This window comes from Mus musculus, chromosome 2 (assembly GCF_000001635.26).
Source record: "Mus musculus strain C57BL/6J chromosome 2, GRCm38.p6 C57BL/6J".
Classification (NCBI taxonomy): domain Eukaryota; kingdom Metazoa; phylum Chordata; class Mammalia; order Rodentia; family Muridae; genus Mus; species Mus musculus.
The window spans coordinates 39390212-39411894 of NC_000068.7; the positions used below are offsets into that span (position 1 = coordinate 39390212).

The following is a 21683-nucleotide window of genomic DNA, read 5'->3' on the forward strand; positions in this document are numbered from 1 at the left end:
CTAAAAATTCCACCAGAGAACTGCTAAACCTGATAAACAGCTTGGTGAAGTGGCTGGATATAAAATTAACTCAAACAAGTCAATGGCCTTTTTGTACATAAAGGATAAACAGGCTGAGAAAGAAATTAGGGAAACAACATCCTTCTCAATAGTCACAAATAATATAAAATACCTTGGTGTGACTCTAACTAAGGAAGCCAAAGATCTGTATGATAAGAACTTCAAGTCTCTGAAGAAAGAAATTAAAGAAGATCTCAGAAGAGGGAAAGATCTTCCATGCTCATGGATTGGCAGGATCAATATAGTAAAAATGTCTATCTTGCCAAAAGCAATCTACAGATTCAATACAATCCCCATCAAAATTCCAACTCAATTCTTCAACAAATTAGAAAGAGCAATCTGAAAATTCATCTGGAATAACTAAAAACCTAGGATAGCAAAAACTCCTCTCAAGGATAAAAAATTCTCTGGTGGAATCACCATGCCTGACCTAAAGCTTTACTACAGAGTAATTGTGATAAAAACTGCATGGTACTGGTATATCGACAGACAAGTAGACCAATGGAATAGAATTGAAGACCCAAAAAATGAACCCACACACTTATGGTCACTTGATCTTTGACAAGGGAGCTAAAACCATCCAGTGGAAAAAAGACAGCATTTTCAACAAATGGTGCTGGCACAACTGGCGGTTATCATGTAGAAGAATGCAAATTGATCCATTTCTATCTCCTTGTACTAAGGTCAAATCTAAGTGGATTAAGGAACTCCACACAAAACCAGAGACACTGAAACTTATAGAGGAGAAAGTAGGGAAAAGCATCGAAGATATGGGCACAGGGGAAATATTTCTGAATAGAACAGCAGTGGCTTGTGCTGTAAGATCGAGAATCAACAAATGGGACCTTATAAAATTGTAAAGCTTCTGTAAGGCAAAAGACACCATCAATAAGACAAAAAGACCACCAACAGATTGGGAAAGGATCTTTACCTATCCTAAATCAGATAGGGGACTAATATCCAATATAAAGAACTCAAGAAGGTGGATTCCAGAAAATCAAACAACCCCATTAAAAAATGGGGCTCAGAACTGAACAAAGAATTCTCACCTGAGGAATACCGAATGGCAGAGAAGCACTTGAAAAAATGTTCAACATCCTTAATCATCAGGGAAATGCAAATCAAAACAACCCTGAGATTCCACCTCACAGCAGTCAGAATGGTTAAGATCAAAAATTCAGGTGACAGCAAATGCTGGTTAGGATGTGGAGAAAGAGGAACACTCCTCCATTGTTGGTGGGATTGCAAGCTTGTACAACCACTCTGGAAATCAGTCTGGCGGTTCCTCAGAAAATTGGACATAGTACTACTGGAGGATCCCGCAATACCTCTCCTGATGATCAAGCTGACAAATTTTATTTTTCCCAGGCAGGTTTTATACCCATAGAAGCAGGTTATGGGGAGGTGGTTGATGCAAATTTGCTTTGTTTCTGGGGGAACTCACCTTTTCCCAAAAGGAGGATATTGGCTTGGTACAAAGTTCAGCAGGAGGAACAGAACAGAGTGGGTTGCTAGGTACCTGTCCACAAGTTCTATAGCTATTTGTTCTTAACTGGGGGGTAATACCTTTCTACAGAGGTCTCACCTTTTCCCACAGAAATCTCAACTAAGCTAGTACTTTTCTGCTAAGGCCAAGACTTTATAAGTAAGCACTTACAGCTGACAAGGCAATTAACATTCAAACAGAGTCACTCTCAACATCTCCCCCTTCCTTTTAGTATAGAAGGACCTTGGCAATTTTGTTCTTTGGTAAGGCTGGAATAGAGGCTTGACCTCCAGTGACTAAAGGGTACCTGTAATGGCTCTGGTCCTCCTGGTGTTGTTCAGTGAGACATCAGGGCCATACTCATCCTGATGTCTTTTTCTTGGGGAGGGGATAGTTTTTGGACATCAACACCTATGCAGTCAGGCTTGTCCTTCAGGCAACACTCTTCCCTAAGAGCTGCACACAGCCCTCTCTGCTGTAAAAAGAGCAAATCAAGTCCTGTGCGATTTTGTAGGATGACTTCAGCTAAGTAGGAGAGGGAACCAGTGAGGTCGTCGATGCCTTTTTGCAGACACTCGACATCTCTGTCAATGTTGACACTAAGTTCTTGATACCTAGGCTTAGAGAGAACATATGAAGAGATGCCAGCCCCAGCACCCATGGCACCAAGGCCTAGGAGGACTGAAATGGTGATGGCAGTTAGGAGCTCTCTTCGCTGGCGAACCAGTGAAGGGAAGGAATCAATGGGCTGATCCCACAAATGAAAAAAATTCTCCTGAATGATAATAAATCAATCGAGGAACCAATTGCGCAAGAATGCAAATATCAGAATTTTCTGTAGAAAAGGCACTGGCTGAGAGGCAGAGGGTGAGGCCATCAAGGCAAACCCACCAAGTATCATTTGGAGGAACTAAATACTGGCTCCTAATCTCAGGTGCAAGGGTAACATTACAAAGATGGGCATACTGAGGAGTAGGTGTATTATGAGTCACACAGAGGCCCAATCCCGAGACCTGAGAGAGATATGAACCATTCCACTCTCCGGGTTGCCAGCAACAATGATGGGAATTATTTGTAGGGACAAAACTGCCAGAAACAGCAATACCTTCCTAAAAAGGTAGCTGGGAATGATAACACAGTCAGCAATCACCAACAAGGTTAGGGGAGGTGGCATTACGTGTAAGGAAGGTTTGATTCACTAAGCCCAGGCCATTGGGTGTAGTTTGGGGCTGTTGAGTGTTCTTGAAAAAAGTTGTTGGGCAGAGGGCAGGTTCTTATAGGGGTTCTTGGTGCAGGTGTATCATAGAGGAAAGCATACAGTATTGTATGCTAGAATACGGATCCATGGGTTGAGTTGTAGTTTGGGGTTGTTTGGTGTGCTTTAATGAGAGTTGGAGGTCATGGGGTTGGGTCTTAACTGGTGCCACTTTGACCTCCTTGAAAGGATTGGGAGTTGTGGGGCAGAATATGTAGTCCAGAGTTGGACACATTTTAGATCTGTTGGGTGTTCTTGATAGGGAGTTGGCAAGCAGAAGATAGGAACTTACCTGGAGTCCCTAGTGTCAGCACGCCCTCCAGAAAAGTAGCAGGTGCTGAGGTCAGGGATATGAGACCCAGGAGATGGGGTACAGTTTAAGACTATTGGGTATGGTAGAAGGAAAGTTGGTGGGCGTCTGGGTTGGTGGCATGTCCTCCAGAACAGCAGCCTGTGTTGTGTGCTGGAACACATGGAGTCCAGAGGATTGGGTGCAGTTTAGGGTTGTGATATGATTTAATAGGAGTTGTAGGGTAGAGAGTGGGTTCTTAACTTGGATCCCTGGTGCTGGCTTGGCATTCTGGGAAGCCCGTAGTGATGGAGTTCAATTTGGGGCTGTCGGGAATGCTTAAACTGAGTTTTGTAGGCAGAGTGTGAGGTCTTACCTTGTTTTCCTGGTGACAGAGTGGTCACTGGGAAAGCAGTTGGTGTTGTGGCATGGAATATGGAGCCCAATAGTTGGGGTGCAGTTTAGGGATATTGTTTTTTTTTTTTAACATAAGAGAACATGGAGAACAGGTATCAGGGTCTTACCTGACCCAGGTGCATTTGGGGCTGTAGGGTTTACTTACTTTAAGGAATTTGGCAGGCATGGGGTGGGCTGGCATGGTCTCCAGGAAAACATCAGGTGTTAGGGCAAGAATATAGAGTCCAGGGCATGGGGTGCCATTTGGGAATTATGTGTGTGCTTTCAGCGGAGTTGGTGAGGAGAGGGCTTGATCTTACCTGGGGTTCATTGTGCCAGCATGGCCTCCAGGAAAGCAGCATGTGTCGTGGACAGGAATATGCAGCACCAGGAGATCAGGTGCAGTTAGGGATGTTGGGTGTGATTGAAGGAAAGTTAGTAGGCAGAGGTATGGTCTAACTTGGGATTCATGTTTGTGCCACATCCTCTAGGACAGCAGCCTGTGTTGTGTGCTAAAATATGGAGACCAGAGTGTAGTTCGGGGTTGTTTGCTGTGTTTTAATGGGAGTTGGGGAGTAGAGGGCAGATTCTTAACCTGTATCTCTGGTACAAGTTTGGCCTCCTTGAAAGAATCTGGATATGGGGGTAGGGTATAGAATATGTAGTCCATAGGGTCCATTTTGAGTCTCTTGGGTGTGACTGAAGGGGAATTGGCAGGCAGAAATCTTTTGGGCTCCCTCATACAGATGTGGCCTCCAGGAAAGAGATGGCATTGTAGGTCATAATGTGGAGCCCAGGGGATGGCATGTAGTTTAGGCCTATTAAGTGTCATTTAGAGTTGGTGGGCAGAGGGCATGGTCTTACCTGGGGTCCCTAGTGCCAGGTTGGTGTCCTGGAAGCTGTTGGAGTTGTTGACTAGAATATGGAGTCCAGGTGATGGCATGTATTTTGAGGCTGTTGGGTGTGGTTTAAAGGTAGTTTTTGGGTAGAGGGGGGGTATTACCTGTAATTCCCTAGTGCAGTTTTGATCTTAGGAAAAGTATCCAGAGTTGTGGGACAGAATATGGAGTCTAGGACATGGGATGCAGTTTGCTGCTGTTTAGTTTGCTTTTAGGGGAGTTGGCCGACAGATGGCAGAGTCTCACCAGAGTTCACGGGTGCCTTGGTAAAGCACTGGAGTTGTCGACTAGAGGGTAAGATTCAGTTTAGGTATGTTGAGTGTGTATGAAGGAGTTGGTGGGCATAGGAAGGAGTCTTACTTGGGTCCTTAGTGGCAGCATGGCCTCTGGGAAGGCAGATGAGGTTGTGGGTGTGAATATAGAGATCAGAGGATGGAGTGAGTTTCAGGTTGTCGATGTGGTTCAAGCTGAGTTGGCAGGCAAAATGTGAAATCATACCTGGGGTCCCAAGAAATAGTTGTTATACAACAACAACAACAACAACAACAACAACAACAACAACAACAACAACAACAACAACAACAACGTTATTCAATGAGAAAAAAAAATCTATGACACAAAGGCTTGAGAGGCAAGAGATAAAGGAATTAAGAGAACAGGAAGTACCTAATTGTGAATCTATAATACCTAATGAAATTAAGATTCAAGATAGAGAGCCCATTGAACCTATGGTGCCACCTCTTAATGAAATTCTGTAAACATGACCACTCAGTCTAGTTTTTTCAGCTACCTGGGAACAAGTGCCTAGAGGTGGTTTTTCATAGCAAGTAGAACTCTTTGCTTCTAAATAATATGAAGCCTGCCTGTGAAAAACATTCTGGCTGTCATAGCACTCCTCAGTCTAAGCCAAATTATCTCCCACTTTCTCCAGCAATGATACTTCCACAGCTGTTATCTCAGTCATTGATGCACATCTGGCAGGATCCTCTAATATCAATCCTCAGTTACTGGGGTTCAGATATTTTGAGATATCCTAAAAATACCATACAAGATGGAGTTAAAAACTGAACCAGGGAAAACAGACTTGAAGCATACTTTTACATACAGGAGCAATGTTGCAATTACCCATGGTCTGAAAAAGTTCTTTAGTTGCTGTGGAATAATGATCACAGTTGAAAATTTTTGGAAGCCTGGCAACAGAAACATCACTCTGCTTGTCTCACAGTGGAGAACAAGACAGGATCTTAATGTCACAGAAGAGAACTATTTTAAAAAGATTTTTTCCCTTAGATATTTTCTTTGATTACATTTCAAATGTTATCCCTTTTCCTGGTTTCCCCTCTGAAAACCCCATCCCCATCCCACTCACCCTGCTCACCAATTCACCTACTCCTGCTTCCTGGCCCTGGCAGTCCCCTACACTGGGGCATACAGCCTTCACAGGACCAAGGGCCTCTTCTCCCATTGATGACAGATAAGGCCATCCTCTGCTACATATGTGGCTGGAGCCATGGGTCCCTCCATGTTTACTCTTTGGTTGGTGGTTTAGTCCCTGGGAGCTCTGGGGGTACTGCTTAGTTCCTATTTTTGTTCCTCCTATGGGGCTGCAAACCACTTCAGCTCCTTGGGTCCTTTCTCTAGTTCTTCCATCGGAGACACTGTGCTCAGTCCAATGGTTGGCTGAGAGCATCCATCTCTGTATTTGGGAGGCACTGGTAGAGCCCCTCAGAAGACAGCTATATCAGGCTCCTGTCAGCAAGCACTTTTTGGCATCCACAGTAGTGTCTGGATTTGATGACCATATATGGTGTGGATGCCTAGGTAGGGCAGTCTTTGGATGGCCTTTCCTTTAGTCTTGGCTCCATACTTTGTCTCTGTAACTCCTCTCCTGAGTATTTTGTTCTCCCTTTTAAGAAGGACTGAAGTATCCACATTTTAGTCTTCCTCCTTCTTGAGCTTCATGTGGTCTGTGAATTGTATCTTGGGTGAGCTTCTCGGCTAATATCCACTTATCAGTAAGTGCATATTATGTATGTTTCTTTTGTGATTGGGTTACTTCACTCAGGATGATATCCTCCAGATACATCCATTTGCCTAAGAATTTCATAAATTTATTATAGCTGAGTAGTACTCCATTGTGTAAATGTACCACATTTTCTGTATTCATTCCTCTGTTGAGGGACATCTGGGTTCTTTCCAGCTTCTGGCTATTATAAATAAGGCTGCTATGAACATAGTGGATCATGTGTTCTTATTACATATTGGAGCATATTCTGGGTATATACCCAGGAGTGGTATTGCTGAGTCCTCAGGTAGTACTATGTCCAATTTTTCTGAGGAGCCGCCAAACTGATTTCCAGAGTGGTTGTACAAGCTTGCAATCCCACCAACAATGGAGGAGTGTTCCTCTTTCTCCACATCCTCGCCAGCATCTGCTGTCACCAGAGTTTTTGATCTTAGCCATTCTGACTGGTGTGAGGTGAAATCTCAGGGTTGTTTTGATTTGCATTTCCCTGATGACTAAGGATGTTGAGGATGTTGAACGTTTCTTTAGGTGCTTCTCAGTTATTCAATATTCTTCAGTTGAGAATTCTGGGTGCCCTTGCATTTGGAGCATAGATGTTCAATTCAGAATTGAGAGTTCTTTTGGGTAGATTCTTCCTTTGGTGAGTATGAAGTGTCTTCCTCATCCTTTTTGATAATTTTTTGGTAGAAAGTTGACTTTATTCAATATTAGAATGGATACTCCTGCTTGTTTCTTGGGACCATTTACTTGGAAAATTGTTTTTTTTAGCCCTTTACTCTGAGGTAGTGTTTGTCTTTGACACTGAGGTGCGTTTCCTGTATGCAGCAAAATGCTGGGTCCTGTTTACATATCCAGTCTGCTAGTCTATGTCTTTTTATTGGGGAATTGAATCCATTGATGTTAAGAGATACAAGGAATAGTAATTGTTGCTCCCTGTTATTATTGATGTTATTTTTATGTTTGTGTGGCTATCTTCTATTGGGTTTGTTGAAAGATGATAACTTTCTTGCCTTTTCTAGGGTGTAGTTTCTCTCCTTGTGTTGGCATTTTCCATCTATTATCCTTTGTAGGGCTGGATTTATGGATAGATATTTTGTAAATTTGGTTTTGTCATGGAATATCATTGTTTCTCCATCGATGTTAATAAGAGTTTTGCTGGGTTTAGTAGTCTTGGTTGGCATTTGTGTTCTCTTAGGGTCTATATAAGATCTGCCCAGGATCTTCTAGCTTTCGTAGTCTCTGGTGAGAAGTCTGGTGTAATTCTGATAATCTGCCTTTTTATGTTACTTGAATTTTTTTCCATTGTTTCTTTTAATATTGTTTCTTTGTTTTGTGCATTTGGTATTTTGACTATTATGTGACTAAAGGAATTTCTTTTCTGGTCCAGTCTATTTGGAGTTCTGTAGGCTTCCTGTATGTTTATGGACATCTCTTTCTTTGGGTTAGGGAAGTTTTCTTCTATAATTTTGTTGAAGATATTTACTGGCCCTTTAAGTTGGGAATCTTCACTTTCTTCTATACCTATTATCCGTAGGTTTGGTCTTCTCATCGTGTCCTGAATTTCCTGGATGCTTTGGTTTAGGAGCTTCTTGCATTTTGCATTTTCTTTGACTTTGTGTCAATGTTTTCTATGGTATCTTCTGCGCCTGAGATTCTATCTTCTATCACTTGTATTCTGTTGGTGATGCTTGCATCTATGACTCCTGGTCTCTTTCCTAGGTTTTCTATTTCCAGAGTTGTTTCCCTTTGTGATTTCTTTATTGTTTCTACTTCCATTTTTAGATCCTGGATGGTTTTGTTCAGTTCCTTCACCTGTTTGTGTTTTCCTGTAATTCTTTAAGGGATTTTTGTGTTTTCTCTTTAAGGTCTTCTACCTGTTTACCTGTGTTCTCTTGTATTTCTTTAAGGGAGTTATTTATGTCCTTCTTAAAGTCCTCTATCATCATCATGAGATGTGATTTTAAAACAAGTCTTGCTTTTCTGGTGTGTTGGGGTAACTGAGCTTTACTGTGGTGGGAGTACTGGGTTCTGATGATGCCAAGTAGTCTAGGTTTCTGTTGCTTATGTTCTTGCTCTTGCCTTTCACCATCTGGATATTTCTGGTGTTAGCTGGTCTTGCTGTCTCTGACTTTAGCTTGTCCCTCCTGCAAGCCTATGTGCCAGTACTTCTGGAAGACTAGTTTTCTCTGGGAGGAATTTGGCTATGAAGAGCTGTGGTACAACGTCAGCTCTGGGTTACAGACAGAGACCAGAAGGATCCTGTTCCTAGCTGATCCTTGGTTCCTATGTCCTGATAGCTCTGTGAGTGTCCCACTTGGGCTAGGAATTTGAAGAGAAATGGTGGTCTTACCTGTGCTCACAGGTGTGTAGGAACTCCTGGGAGAACAGCTCTCTTCTGGAAGTATTTGGGTATGGAGCCTTGTGGCAGAGGATCTGCTACAGGCAGAGACAGAAACTGGAAGGCCAGAAGAGAACTTCTTAACCAAGCCCCAGGAGCTTGGAATATTATCTTTATCTCCTGCTTTGATGGTCTTTAGAGAAAGAATTGCTTCTACTAGTGATAGGTTCCTACTACATTTGGAGGACAAGACTGAGGGTATAATTGTAACAAATGATACATACCTTCAGAGAGTTTGTGACTGAGTCAGTGTCCTGGAGAGAAATTATTACAAAAAGACTCCTTTAGTAAACATTTGTGGGGCACATATTTATGATTCTTGATGACTCTCTGGGAAGAAACAGACTTCAGCTAGAATAATTTCTTTGAAAGGAGAGCTTTCATAGAGACATGCAGCTGCTATCCAATGCCCTGTCTTGCAGAGCCCTGGCACCCAGGTAACCAACACCATCCACTAGCCTCCACCCCAGATCTGGTAGCCTCTTCAAGCCCTTGGCTTTCTCAGCAGTACTACATGGCACCCTTGACCACCCTTCTCAGTATGCAGCGCAACCTTCCCACTTTAGCACAGAGATCCACAGAGACCAGAAAGCTGAGGGTGACACTGTTGAAGATCTTCCCTGACTCTGAGCAAAAACTGAAGATTGACTGGATTCTGGTAGCTCAGCTGTATGTGAAAGGCACTAGCGCCCTCTCTGGCCTGGTGTTGAACTGAAGTCTGGACTGAGAGTTGGGTGATTATGGGGCCAGAGGGAGCTGCCAACTGTGGGAAGTACCATAGTGTGACAAAGCCTTCCCAGAGTGAACATAGCTGTACTGCATAGAAAAAAAAAGGATGGAGATATTTTGTGTATAAGAAAAGAAGATGCTCAGGAAACAGAAAGGGAAATAACTCCTAGAGATAGACTTAATAATGCTTTATTAACTTTGAATTTTTTGAAAGTCAGTGTGTCAGGAACAATGCTGCTAAAAGACACTGGATTATTAAAAAAAACTGATGAATTAGATTAACTGGTATAATTTAAAGATGTTTTAAGATCAGAATGGAAGTCAGTATGTGTTGCAGTGGGGCTGGAATGCAAACATGCCACATGTTTTTAATCCCAGTGATGTCTAATTGTGGGCCTGACAAAGTGATAAATCAGAGAAAGATTTGACATAATGAGTCAGAGATAGGATATATCCAACTCTGATGAAAACAGCACAGGGAATGGGAAGCTATTTAAGAGCATCAGTTGGAGAGAGACTGTCAGTTGGGAGACAGTTCATAAGATCAGTGTGGTTCATGAAGTTCAGTGCAGTTTGTGCAGTGCAATTGAGAAGCAGTGAAGTGGAGTTGAATTTGTGGCCATTCAGTTAGTGGCAGTTCACTTAGTGGAGTTCAGAGGCAGTTTTAACCAGGACAGTTTAACCTGTCTCTGGACAGATTGCAGAGAGAACAAGCTAGACATAGGTAAAGATAGAATGAGCCAGAGAATGAAAAGTAGCCAGAAGATTAGAACAGATGGCCAGAGTTAGAGGCCAAGCAGAGCAATTCAGTGAGTTGCCAGATTGAATCAATCAGCTTGTCAAAGAGTTTGTGCCAGAACAGCTGAGTCGAATCAGCTAGCCAGAGTTCAGAAAGAACTAGAAAGGGCGAGTTTATTCAGTAGTAAGCCTCCAAGAAGATAGTCACAATCTGGCAAATAATTTACTTTTACAGCAGTCTAGGTCTGTTGAGTATGCTTTAAGGGAAGTTGGTGGGCATAGGGCAGACTCAATCCTTAGTGCGGTGGGCATAGGGCAGACTCAATCCTTAGTGCCAACATGGCTTCTTGGAAAGAAAGCAGACAAAGTTTTGAGTGTTACTATGGCACTCAGGGGATGGAGTGAGTTTTGGGTTACTGCATTTGTTTTAAGGTGAGTTGACAGGCAGAGTGTGAAGTCTGGAGGTTTCTGGTAACAGAGTGCCCTCTTGAAAAACATCTGGTGTTGTAGAAGGAATATGGAGCCTAGGGGATGTGGTGTAGTTTGGGGCAGTTGGGTATACTTTAAGGGGAGTTGACAGTCAGGGGGTAGGGTCTTATATCGGGTGTCTGTTGCTAGATTTGTTTCCTGGGGAGAAGCAGGTGTTGGGGGCAGGAATATTAATCCCAGAAATTGGGGATGTTGATTGTGCTTTAAAAATTGTTGGTGGGCAGGTGGCAAGATCTTACCTGGTATCCATGTTGTCTGTATGCCCTCTAGGAAAGCAGCTGGCATTGTGGGCTGGAATATGGAATAAGGAGGATGGTATGAATTTTAGGTCTTTGGAGTGTGCTTGAATGGAAGTTGGAGGGCAGAGAGTAGGATCTTACATGGAATCTATCAAGCCAGTCCAACCTCCAGGAAAGCATCCAGAGTTGTGGGCTGGAATATGGAGCCCAGGGACTAGAGTGCTGTTTGGGATTGTAGGTGTGTTATTACCAGAGCTGGCAGGCAGTGGATAAGGTCTTACCACATGTTCCTGGAGCTGGCATGGCCTTCTGGTGATTTAGGCAGTAATACAGATCCCAGAAGATGGAGGGTGTTCAGGACTATAGTGTGCACTTGAAGGAAAGTTGGTGGGCAGAATGTGGGTTCTTACCCTGGATCCCCGGTGCAGGCATGTCCTCTAGGAAAGCAGCATGTTGTATGCAGGTATATAGAGCCCAGGGAATGAGGTGCAGTTTGGGGCTGTAGGGTGTACATTAAGAGAAGTACAGAAGTACAGTATACAGAGGGAGGTATCTTAACTTGGCATTGTTCTGCTTCTGGCATTGCCTCTGAAAAATTCTGATTGTAAGGCAGAATATGGAGTCCAGGTGATGGTATGCCATGTAGGTCTGTTAAGTGTGCTTGATGGAGAGTTGGTGGGCAGATGGTGGGCTCTTACCTGGGTCCCCTAGTTCTCAGCTGACTTCTGAGAAAGCAGCAAGAGTAGTAGGTCTGAATATTGAGCCCAGGGCATGGATGGCAAATTGGGCTCTTGGGTGTGCTTTAAGGGGAGTTGGCGGTCAGACTCTGGGGTCTTTCCTGGGATCCCTAGTTCTGCTGTGGCTTCCAGGAAAGCTATCAGATTTGTGGGCAGGAATATGGAGTCCAGGGAATAGGGTGCATTTTGATGCTTTTTTGGTGTGCTTTATGGGGAGTTGGTGGGCAGAGACTGGGTCTTCTCTGGGGTTCCTGGTACCCACGTGGCCTCTAGTGAAGAAGCCTGGATTGTGGGGTGGAATGTAAAGTCCAAGGCATGGAGTGCAGTTTAATGTTGCTGGGTGTGTTTTACATGGACTTGATGGGTAGAGTATGTGGTCTTACCTCAGACTCCTAGTGAAGGCATGTCCTCTGGGAAAGCAGCCAGAGTAGTAGGCTGAAATGTTGAGTCCAGGGCAAGGGAAGCAGTTTGAGACTGTTGGGTATGCTTTGGCAGGCAGAGGTCATGGAATTACCTGGGTTCTCTGGTGCTGGTCTGGCTTTCTGGAAAGCAACAGAAATTATGGGTCAGAATATAGAATCTAGGACTTGGGTTGTTGTTTGGAGCTGTTGGGAAAATTTTAAAGTGGAATTTGCATGCCAAGGCCAGAGTTGTACCTTGGGTCTCTAGTGATACTGTGGCCTTAGGGAAGGAAGCCAGAGTTTTTGGCTGGAGTATGGTTCTTAGGGCATGGAGTGTAGATTGGGGCTGTTGGGTGTTCTTCAAGGGTCATTGGCAGGCAGAGGGCAGGGTTTTACCTGGGTTTCATAGTTCCAGGTTTGTCTTCTGGAAAGCAGCCAGAGGAGTGTGTTCAAATATGGTACCTAGGGCATGGGGTTGTGAATTTTGGGTCTGTTGGGTGCGTTTTAAGAGGAGTTGGTGGGCAGAGGCTAAGATTTTACCTGGGTGCTGGCTTGCCAGAGTTGTGGACAGGAATATGGAGTCCAGGGAATAGGATACATTGTAGTGCTGTTGGGTGTGCTTTAAAGGGAGTTGGTGAATAGAGAGGGGTATCTTTTTTTTTTTTATGATGGAAGAGCTGTTAATTTATTTAACATTAAGTGAGTCTCAAACATGGGTGTTCTAAGAATGTGTACTCCCGAAATTTTGAAGGACTAAAAGCAAACATTAAGAAGATTGGTGGTATATTGTAACATAAAACCCTAATTTGAAGGGATGTGAAAAGGTTTGGAATCAGTATAGCCAAAACTTACAAGTTATTGGAAGACAAAACTATAATCCCCAGAGACAGGAAAGGTAAATAGTAACTCAGGATGGGTCCCCATAAGGCACTATGATGGTCTATTAGACTTTAAGAAAGCGTTTATCATCTGCTACATAGGTGCAAGTGTCCTAGGTCAAGACTATGTATGCCCTTTGGTTGGTGATTCAGTCTTTGGGAGCACCCAAGGGTCCAGGTTAGTTGACTATTGGTTTTCTTGTGGAGACCCTTTCTCCTCTAGGTCCCTTACCCTTCTTCCAACTTTTCCACACTACTCCCCAACTTCTATCTAATATTTGGCTGTGGGTCTCTGTATGTTTTTTGGTCATCTGCTGGGTGGAGCACAGTTATACTAGTCTCCTGTATAGTGTACTGTAAAGTGTACTAAAGCAAGCATAACAGACTACCAGTAATAGTGTCAGAGATTAGTTCTGTTCAATGGTATGGGTGTCAAGTTGGGCTAGTCATTGTTTGGCCATTCATCTTAGCTACATCTTTATCCCTGCACTTCTTATAGGCAGGACAGATTTTGGATCAAGGATCTGTGGGTGGACTGGTGTCTTTATGCTTCTACTTGGAGTGATTCCACTGGCTATAGGAGGTGGCCACTCCAGGCTCCATATCCCCAATTGCTAGGTACATATGTAGCAGAAAATCAAATAACCCCATTAAAAAATGGGACTCAGAGCTAAATAGAGAGGGGTATCTTACCTGGGATTCCTAGTGCAGGCATTGCCTCCGGGAAAGCAGCTCCAGTAGTGGGCTAGAATATAGAGCCCAGGTGTGTGTGTGGGTGCAGTTTAGGGCTGTTAAGTGTGTTTAAAGGGGAGTTGGTGGTTAGAGGGTAGAGTCTTACATCAGGTTCCTAGTATAGATGTGTCCTCCAGGAAAGCAGCCAGAGTAGTGGGCTGAAATATTGAGCCCAGGGTATGGGATGCAGTTTATGGCTGTTGGGTGTTAGAATAGGGCATTGTCTTACCTGGAGTTCCTGGTACTGAAGTGCAGAGGCAACTTGCCTCTGCACTTTCCCGAAGAAATTCTGCTTTCTCCAACTCCTGCTCCCCCCTACTCCCCCCCCCCCCCCGCAGCACATTCAGGGCTTCCTCCCCTTCTTTGGCTGCCAGCTTGAGTGAGATGGATGACAGCGTCCCTAGTCTCTGTGGCTCAGAGGTTAGCACTCTCCCAGGTGCAGATAGTGCCTGTCCTCAGAAAAAGGTGATTAAGATCACACATTTAAATCATAGAAGTGAGGTGATCAGAGGTCACAGACAGTTAAGGCTGGCCATAAAACTAGTTCCTGATTTCCTCATAAAGATAGTCCTTAGGTCAGAAGAATCCCCCTCTCAGCCTCGAGATTCCACCCTACCAAATGGTATCATGTCTAAATTATGACTTGCCTCACTTGCTTCCCCCCATCACCTTAAGCATTCAAAGAATCTCCAACTGTACTGGCTAGTTTTGTGTCAACTTGACACAGCTGGAGTTATCACAGAGAAAGGAGCTTCAGTTGATGAAATGCCTCCATGAGATCCAACTGTATGGCATTTTCTCAATTAGTGATCAAGGGGGAAAGGCCCCTTGTGGGTGGGACCATCTCTGGGCTGGTAAGAGAGCAGGTTGAGCAAGCCAGGGGAAGCAAGCCAGTAAGTAACATCCTTCCATGGCCTCTGCATCAGCTCCTGCTCCCTGACCTGTTTGAGTTCCAGTCCTGACTTCTTTCAGTGATGAACAGCAATGTGGAAATGTAAGTTGAATAAACCCTTTCCTCCCCAACTTGTTTCTTGGTCATGATGTTTGTGCAGGAATAGAAACCCTGACTAAGACACTAACTATGCTGTATATAAGTGCCAAACCATCCAAGCTTGTGGTTGCACTCCTGTCCTATGCTGTGGGAAGGTTTTCGATCAGAATCTGACTCGAAAATAAAGAGACTCCTATGCACAATTGCAGCAGACTCTGCACTTCTTGAACTCTCCTGGGTTTCCCGCAGAGTCGGGGCATAATAGTACCAGTGCAACCTTCCAGAAAGTGGCAGGAGTTGTGGGTTAGAATATAGTACCCAGGGTATGGGGTGCTGTTTGTGGCTGTTGGGCATGCTCTAAGTGGAGTTGGCATGAAGAGGCCAGGGTCTAACCTGGAGTTCCTAGTGCCAGAATCACCTCTAGGAATACTGCTGGACTTGTGGGCTGAATTGTGGACTACAGGGCAGCAGTGCAGTTTAGGGCTGTTGGGCATATATCAAGGGGAGTAGGTGGATAGAAGGCGGGGTCCTGACTAGGGTTCCTAGTTCCAGGGTGGCTCCAGGAAAGCAGCCATAGTAGTAGGTCCAAATACAGAGGCTGGGGTAAAGAGTACAGTTTGTGGCTTCTGCGTATACTTTAAGGGGAATTGGTGGGCAGATGGCCAGGTCTTACTTGGGGTCCATGGTGCAGGCATGGCCTTCAGGAGTTGTGTGTTGTAATATGTAACCCACAACATGGGGTGCTTTTTGCAGCTATTAGGTATGTTTTAAGGGTAGTTGGCATGCACAGGCTATGGTCTTACCTGGAGGACCCTAGTACCAGAGTAGCCATTGGGAATGTAGCCAGACTATGGATCCTAGGATATGGGTTGCAGATTGAGACTGGCCATCATGGAGTGGCCCTATATCAGTGTTTATCACACTGTGCCTATCACAAACTGACTATCATACATTGGTCACCAAACTGTCAATCATACAGAGTCATCACATAGTGACCATCAGTTAGTGGCCACCATATAGTGTCTGTTACACAGTGAACATCAAACAGTAGCCATGACACAATGGGTATCACATTTTGGCTATCACAGGTGGCCATTACATGGTGACCAACTCACAGTGAATATCACACAGTGGCCATCACTCAGTGGTCATCAAACAACAGCCATCACACTGTGACCATCAAACAGTGACAATCACTTAGTATTAATCACACATCTACCAATGCACAGTGACCACCCCATAGTGACAAGCACACTGTGTCCATCACACAGTGTCCTTCACACGCTTGTATCACACAATAGCTATCACATAATGACCATGGCACTTGGCCATTATGTAGTGTCCATTACAGAATGTCCATCACAGTGATCACCACACAATGATAATCACACACACAGTGACTGTCATACAGTGGACATTACATAATGACTATTACACAGTAGCCATCATTCAGTAATCATCAGGTACCACAACATAGTGGCTATCATTGAGTAGCCATTATTCATGGGTCATAGTATAGTGGATGTGACATGATGACCATCACATTGTGGCTATAACAGTGTCCATCATGGAGTGACCATCACATAGAATCCAATGCACAATGGCATTCAGTGGCATTCACATAGTGACCATCATACAGTAGTCATCACAAAGTGACCATCACACACTGGACATCACATAGTGGCCATCACACTGTATCCATCACACAGTGGCTGTCACAAAGTGACCATCACACTCTGGCCATTTTACAGTGACCATCACACAGTGTTTATCACTCAGTGGTCATCACATGATAGTCATCACACAGTGGGCATAGCACAGTAACAAGCATATGGTATGAATTAGACAGTGCTTATCACACAGTGCCCATCACAAGTTTACCATTATAAAGTGGCTATCATACATGACCATCACACAGTTGCTATCATTTGGCCACCAGACAGTTGCCATAACATGGGGGCCATTGTGTGATAACCAGCACACAGGGGATAACACACAGTGATCATCATATTGTGGCCACCATAAAGTGACCATCATACATTGACCATCATATGGAGTCCACCATATAATGGCCATCACATTGACTATCACACAATGACCCTCAAACAATGGCAATCATTAAGTGGTCATCATACAGTAGCTATCAGTTGATGGCATCACATGGTGGCCTTCAAATGATGGTCATCATATTGTGACCATAACATGGTGGCCATTACACATTGAATGCCATGCATTATAAATCACACAATTGGTCATCAATTAGTGGCCATCACACAATGGCCCCCAGAATGTGGATGTCATATAGTATCTATAACTCAGTGGCCATTAAAGTTTCTATTACATAGCCACCATCACACATTGGCCATCACTCAGAAACTATCATACAGTTGCTGTCACAGAGAGGCCATCATATGGTGTTATTAAATATTTGACCATTTAGTCCTAGATAAAAGACGTGCACAACCTTTATATTTATAATAAGCCACAATCAGCATAAGAGCTGGGCAGATACCTATTCTCTATGCTATTATGCTTATTTCACAGCCAATGATACCTGTACTGGCTAGTTTTGTGTCAACTTGTCACAGCTGGGGTTATCACAGAGAAAGGAGCTTCAGTTGAGGAAATGCCTCCATGAGATCCAACTCTTAAGGCATTTTCTCAATTATTGATCAAGGGGGAAAGGCCCCTTGTGGGTGGGACCATCTCTGGGCTGGTAGTCTTGGATTCTATAAGAGAGCAGGCTGAGCAAGCCAGGGGAGGCAAGCCAGTAAAGAACATCCCTCCACGGCCTCTGCATCGGCTCCTGCTTCCTGACCTGCTTGAGTTCCAGTCCTGACTTCCTTGGTGATGAACAGCAGTATGGAAGTGTAAGCCGAATAAACCCTTTCCTCCCCAACTTGCTTCTTGGTCATGATGTTTGTGCAGGAATAGAAATCCTAACTAAAACAATACCATTATATAATGTCATGTTTTGTTTGGACTACTCTTAACTCCAATTAGCCCACCCTCATGGCCATTCTTTCATGATTTATAGTGGCTTTCTCCTCTCTCAACTTCTTCTCCTTCCTTCATAATTCTCCTCTGTCCCGAAGTCTGGGAACTCTAAACATACTTATGTCTCTTCTTCTCAGATATTTGATGTAGGCATCTTTATCCACTAATCAGAAATAACTTGGTGTGTGTGGGGGGGTCACATAGTGTCACTTGGGCCTATATGTGGACTCTGGTCTCTGGGGCAACCAAGTCTTGGAGGCCTGCACGTAGAATTACAATACATAACAACAGACCAAACCTTAACAGGTCATTATGCAGTAACCATCACACTGTGAGCCATCATACACTGGCCATCAAAGTTGGCCATCACACAATGGCCATCACATGGTGTCCATAAAATACTGGAGATCACAGCAGGTACAGCACAAAAATCATCACACAGTGGACATCACATAAATCAGTGGACATTTTATAGTATCAGTCACATGGAGGCCATTATAGTGACCATCACAAAGTGTCCATCATTCACTGATCATCATACAGTGTCCATTGAACACTGACCACCACACAGTTAGCCATCATATAGTGGGCATCACACAATGACCATCATACAGTGTCTATCAAAGAGTATTCATTACACAGAGGCTATCACACAATGTCTATTACACAGTGACCATTGCACAGTGGCTATAACACAATGGCTATCAAATGATAGTCCTCATATGGTGTCAATCACCCAGTGACCATCAAACAGCATCCATCACACAGTGGGTTATCACACGTTGACCATCACATTGTGATCATCACACAGTCACCCATCACACAGTGACTATCACATAATGATCATCAAAAGGTGGCTATCACAAGGTGTCCATCACACAGGGGACATCACATGGTGTCCATATTATAGTGGAGATCTCAGTAGCAATCACACAGTGACCATCACATAGTGGCTATCACAGTAGCCACTGTTCAATGGCTATCACATACTGGCAATCACATGGAGGTCATCAAATACTGACACTCATGGCTATCACACAGTGACTATCTCTCAGTGTTCATTACACTGTGGTCATCACAAAGTGACCAGAATATATTGAACATTACACAGTGTCCATCACATAGAAGTTACCACACAGTGATCATCAAAGAATGGCTATCTTCCAGTGGTTATTACATAGTGGCCATCACATAATTGATCTTCACATACTGTCTACCACACAGTTACAGTTCCACAGTGAACATTACACAGTTCCCCCTCATACAGGTGCCATCACTCAGTGACCATCAAATAATGGCCATCAGATAGGGTCCTTACATTGATTATCAGAATATATCTTTTCCAGGGGAAAAAATTCTCTTTGGCAACTGGAAAAGCACTATTCCTCAAGTTGAAATCATAAACATACCTTATGTAGATAAATACACCTATATCCCCTTTCTCTTTATATAAATTTAAGATTAATTTGTACTTATCTTTTAATTGCTAAGAACATTTCTATTTATTATTAAGCAAAACCCTATATAGTACCTTTAAGAAAAAAATGTGTCATTTTGAATTTAGACCATAGTTTGTAAACAGCTATATCTATTAGCAGGGGTTCTTGACCTGACTTCATTGTTTTGTGGAAGCCCCTAGGCCTTTCTTCTGTCTTGGCTCTGAACAGCTGCAGACTACCATCTGGGGATTCTTGTCAGCCAACAGTCTCAAGCCCATGTGTCCTCCCATGCTTGGTTAGGCCAGAGCCTCTGGCCTTTGCCCATTACACAAAGATAGTGGGCTCATGGCAGGATGGGGCTGGAGCCTTCATATTCCTTTACCTAGAGCTTGCTCCTTTTTCAGCAGGGTACTCAGTGCGTCTGTGATCTGGTTGCTGCTTGTGCATAGCTTTAGGCCTTTAGTTGCAATATAGCTGTTGGGTAGGTTGGCGTGGTTCCCATTTGCTACCTGCTGTTTACAGGCCCCCATTCTCCCTTGAGGCAACTTTCCTATATGCAGAGGCCTTCTTTAAAAAGAGTTTCCTATATGCAGAGGCCTTCTTTAAAAAGAGTTTCAAATCACTACTCCCTTAATCCCTAGCCTCTTCTTTTAAAGAGACAGAGCTTTAAAGCTGTTTTGTTTTCAGGGGGAATTGGTGCCTCTACCTGGAAAATTATCTCAGGTTGTTTGGTTCTATGTCATATTTGAATGCTAAGTATAAAATTTTGATTGTTCTTACTTCCAGGCTCATGCTCCTAGAAATAAGATTCAGACTCAACAAATACAAATTCCTTGGTCATATAGCTAGGCTTTTCTCTGACTAGATCATAACTTAAAATAACCAATTTATTCTAATCTATATCCTGCCACATGTCTGGTTACCTGTGCTCAGGTACCATGTGCTCATCATATCTTCCCAGACAAATATCTTTTGTCTGTCAATATCCCAGAATCCTTTCTGCCTCTCAGATTTTCTATGTACTATTGCCTGCCTAAGTCATAGGCAATCAGATTTTTATTCGCAGGTGCCACACACATACAGTTACAAGATATTCTCTCTATAGTATCTGTCAAAGAATGTCCATTACACTGTGTCCATCACACAGTGATCAATGCACAGTAGCCATGGTACAAATGATGGTCATCTTAGAGTGAGCATTGGATGAGGTCCATCACACACTGTTCACTACATAGTGATCATTGCACAGTGGCTATAACATAGTGATATTAAAAGATGGCCATCATATAGTGAGCATTACTGAGTAACAATCACACAGTGGCCATGGCTCAGTGGTCTTTACACAATGGCAGTCACAGTGACCATTACAATGTGACCATCACACAGGTAGGCATCACAAGTGTCTAACACATAATGGTCATCACTTGGTGGCTCTCACAAGGTGTCTATTACATACGGACTATCAAAGTGGCCATTACAGAGTGACTATCTCAGAGTTAGTAACACAGAATGACTAACACATAGTGACCATCTCATGATGGACCTCACAGAGTGGATATTATACAATGACCATCAAACAGTGGCCATGAATCAGTGGTCTTCACACAGCAGCCATCACAAAATGGCCATCAATATGTGACCATCACACAATTAGTAATCAAATAGTGGCTATCACATCATATGGTGTCTATCATAAGGTGTCAGTCATACAGGGGTCATCACAGTGGCCATCAAACAGTGGTTATCTCAGTGTTAACAATACAGGGTGGCCATCACATGCTGTGTATTACACAGTAGATCACACAGTGGATATCACAAAGTTGCCATCACATAGTAGCTATAACACAGTGGCCATCATTCAGGGACCATCACACAGTTAAGGTTATACAAGAGGCCTCAGTCACTCACTGGATATCAAACACTTGCTCTCACACAATTTCCACCATGTGTGCCCTCCCTCCAGCCTTGAACAGGCTGAATCAGACCTTGTTTTGCAGCAGTCGGCTAGCCCACATAGGATGGAGTCTTCTGACCTAGGTAAATTCTATTGTCTTGATACATCTGCAGCTTCCTGCAAGAAGTCACTACCTGCTGAGAAGCTGAGCTTGTTTTCCTGATCCTGATAAAGTGATGAGATCCTGGCATAGAGCAGATTGGCTTCCCCTCTTTAAAAATTCAGACTCAAGGATTAAACATTGGGCCTTGATCAGAAACTGTCTTGGTATCATTCTTCTCTCATTGTCTATCCTACACAGCCCCAGCTTTCCTTTCAGGAACCCAGTTCTTCATGGCCACTGGCAGCTACAGGTGGTGCCTGAATGAGGGACCTGAGTATGGAAAGACCGACTGAGGGACACTGTCTTTGTGAAGCTCCACAGAAAATGGAAGAAGATACTATCCTACATGATAAGCAACATACAATATTGATGCTAGTGTTAACCTTAAATTTCATCTTTTTGAAACTGTTGTTGTAGGTGCAAAATGATTTGGGCTAAGTTGGATGC

The 21683-nt window shown here is 43.6% G+C and overlaps 1 pseudogene; it reads left to right on the forward strand.

The window, feature by feature from the left end:
• Positions 1 to 4764: 4764 nt before the first annotated feature.
• Gm13506 lies at positions 4765 to 9524 on the forward strand (annotated as a pseudogene).
• Positions 9525 to 21683: the final 12159 nt, after the last annotated feature.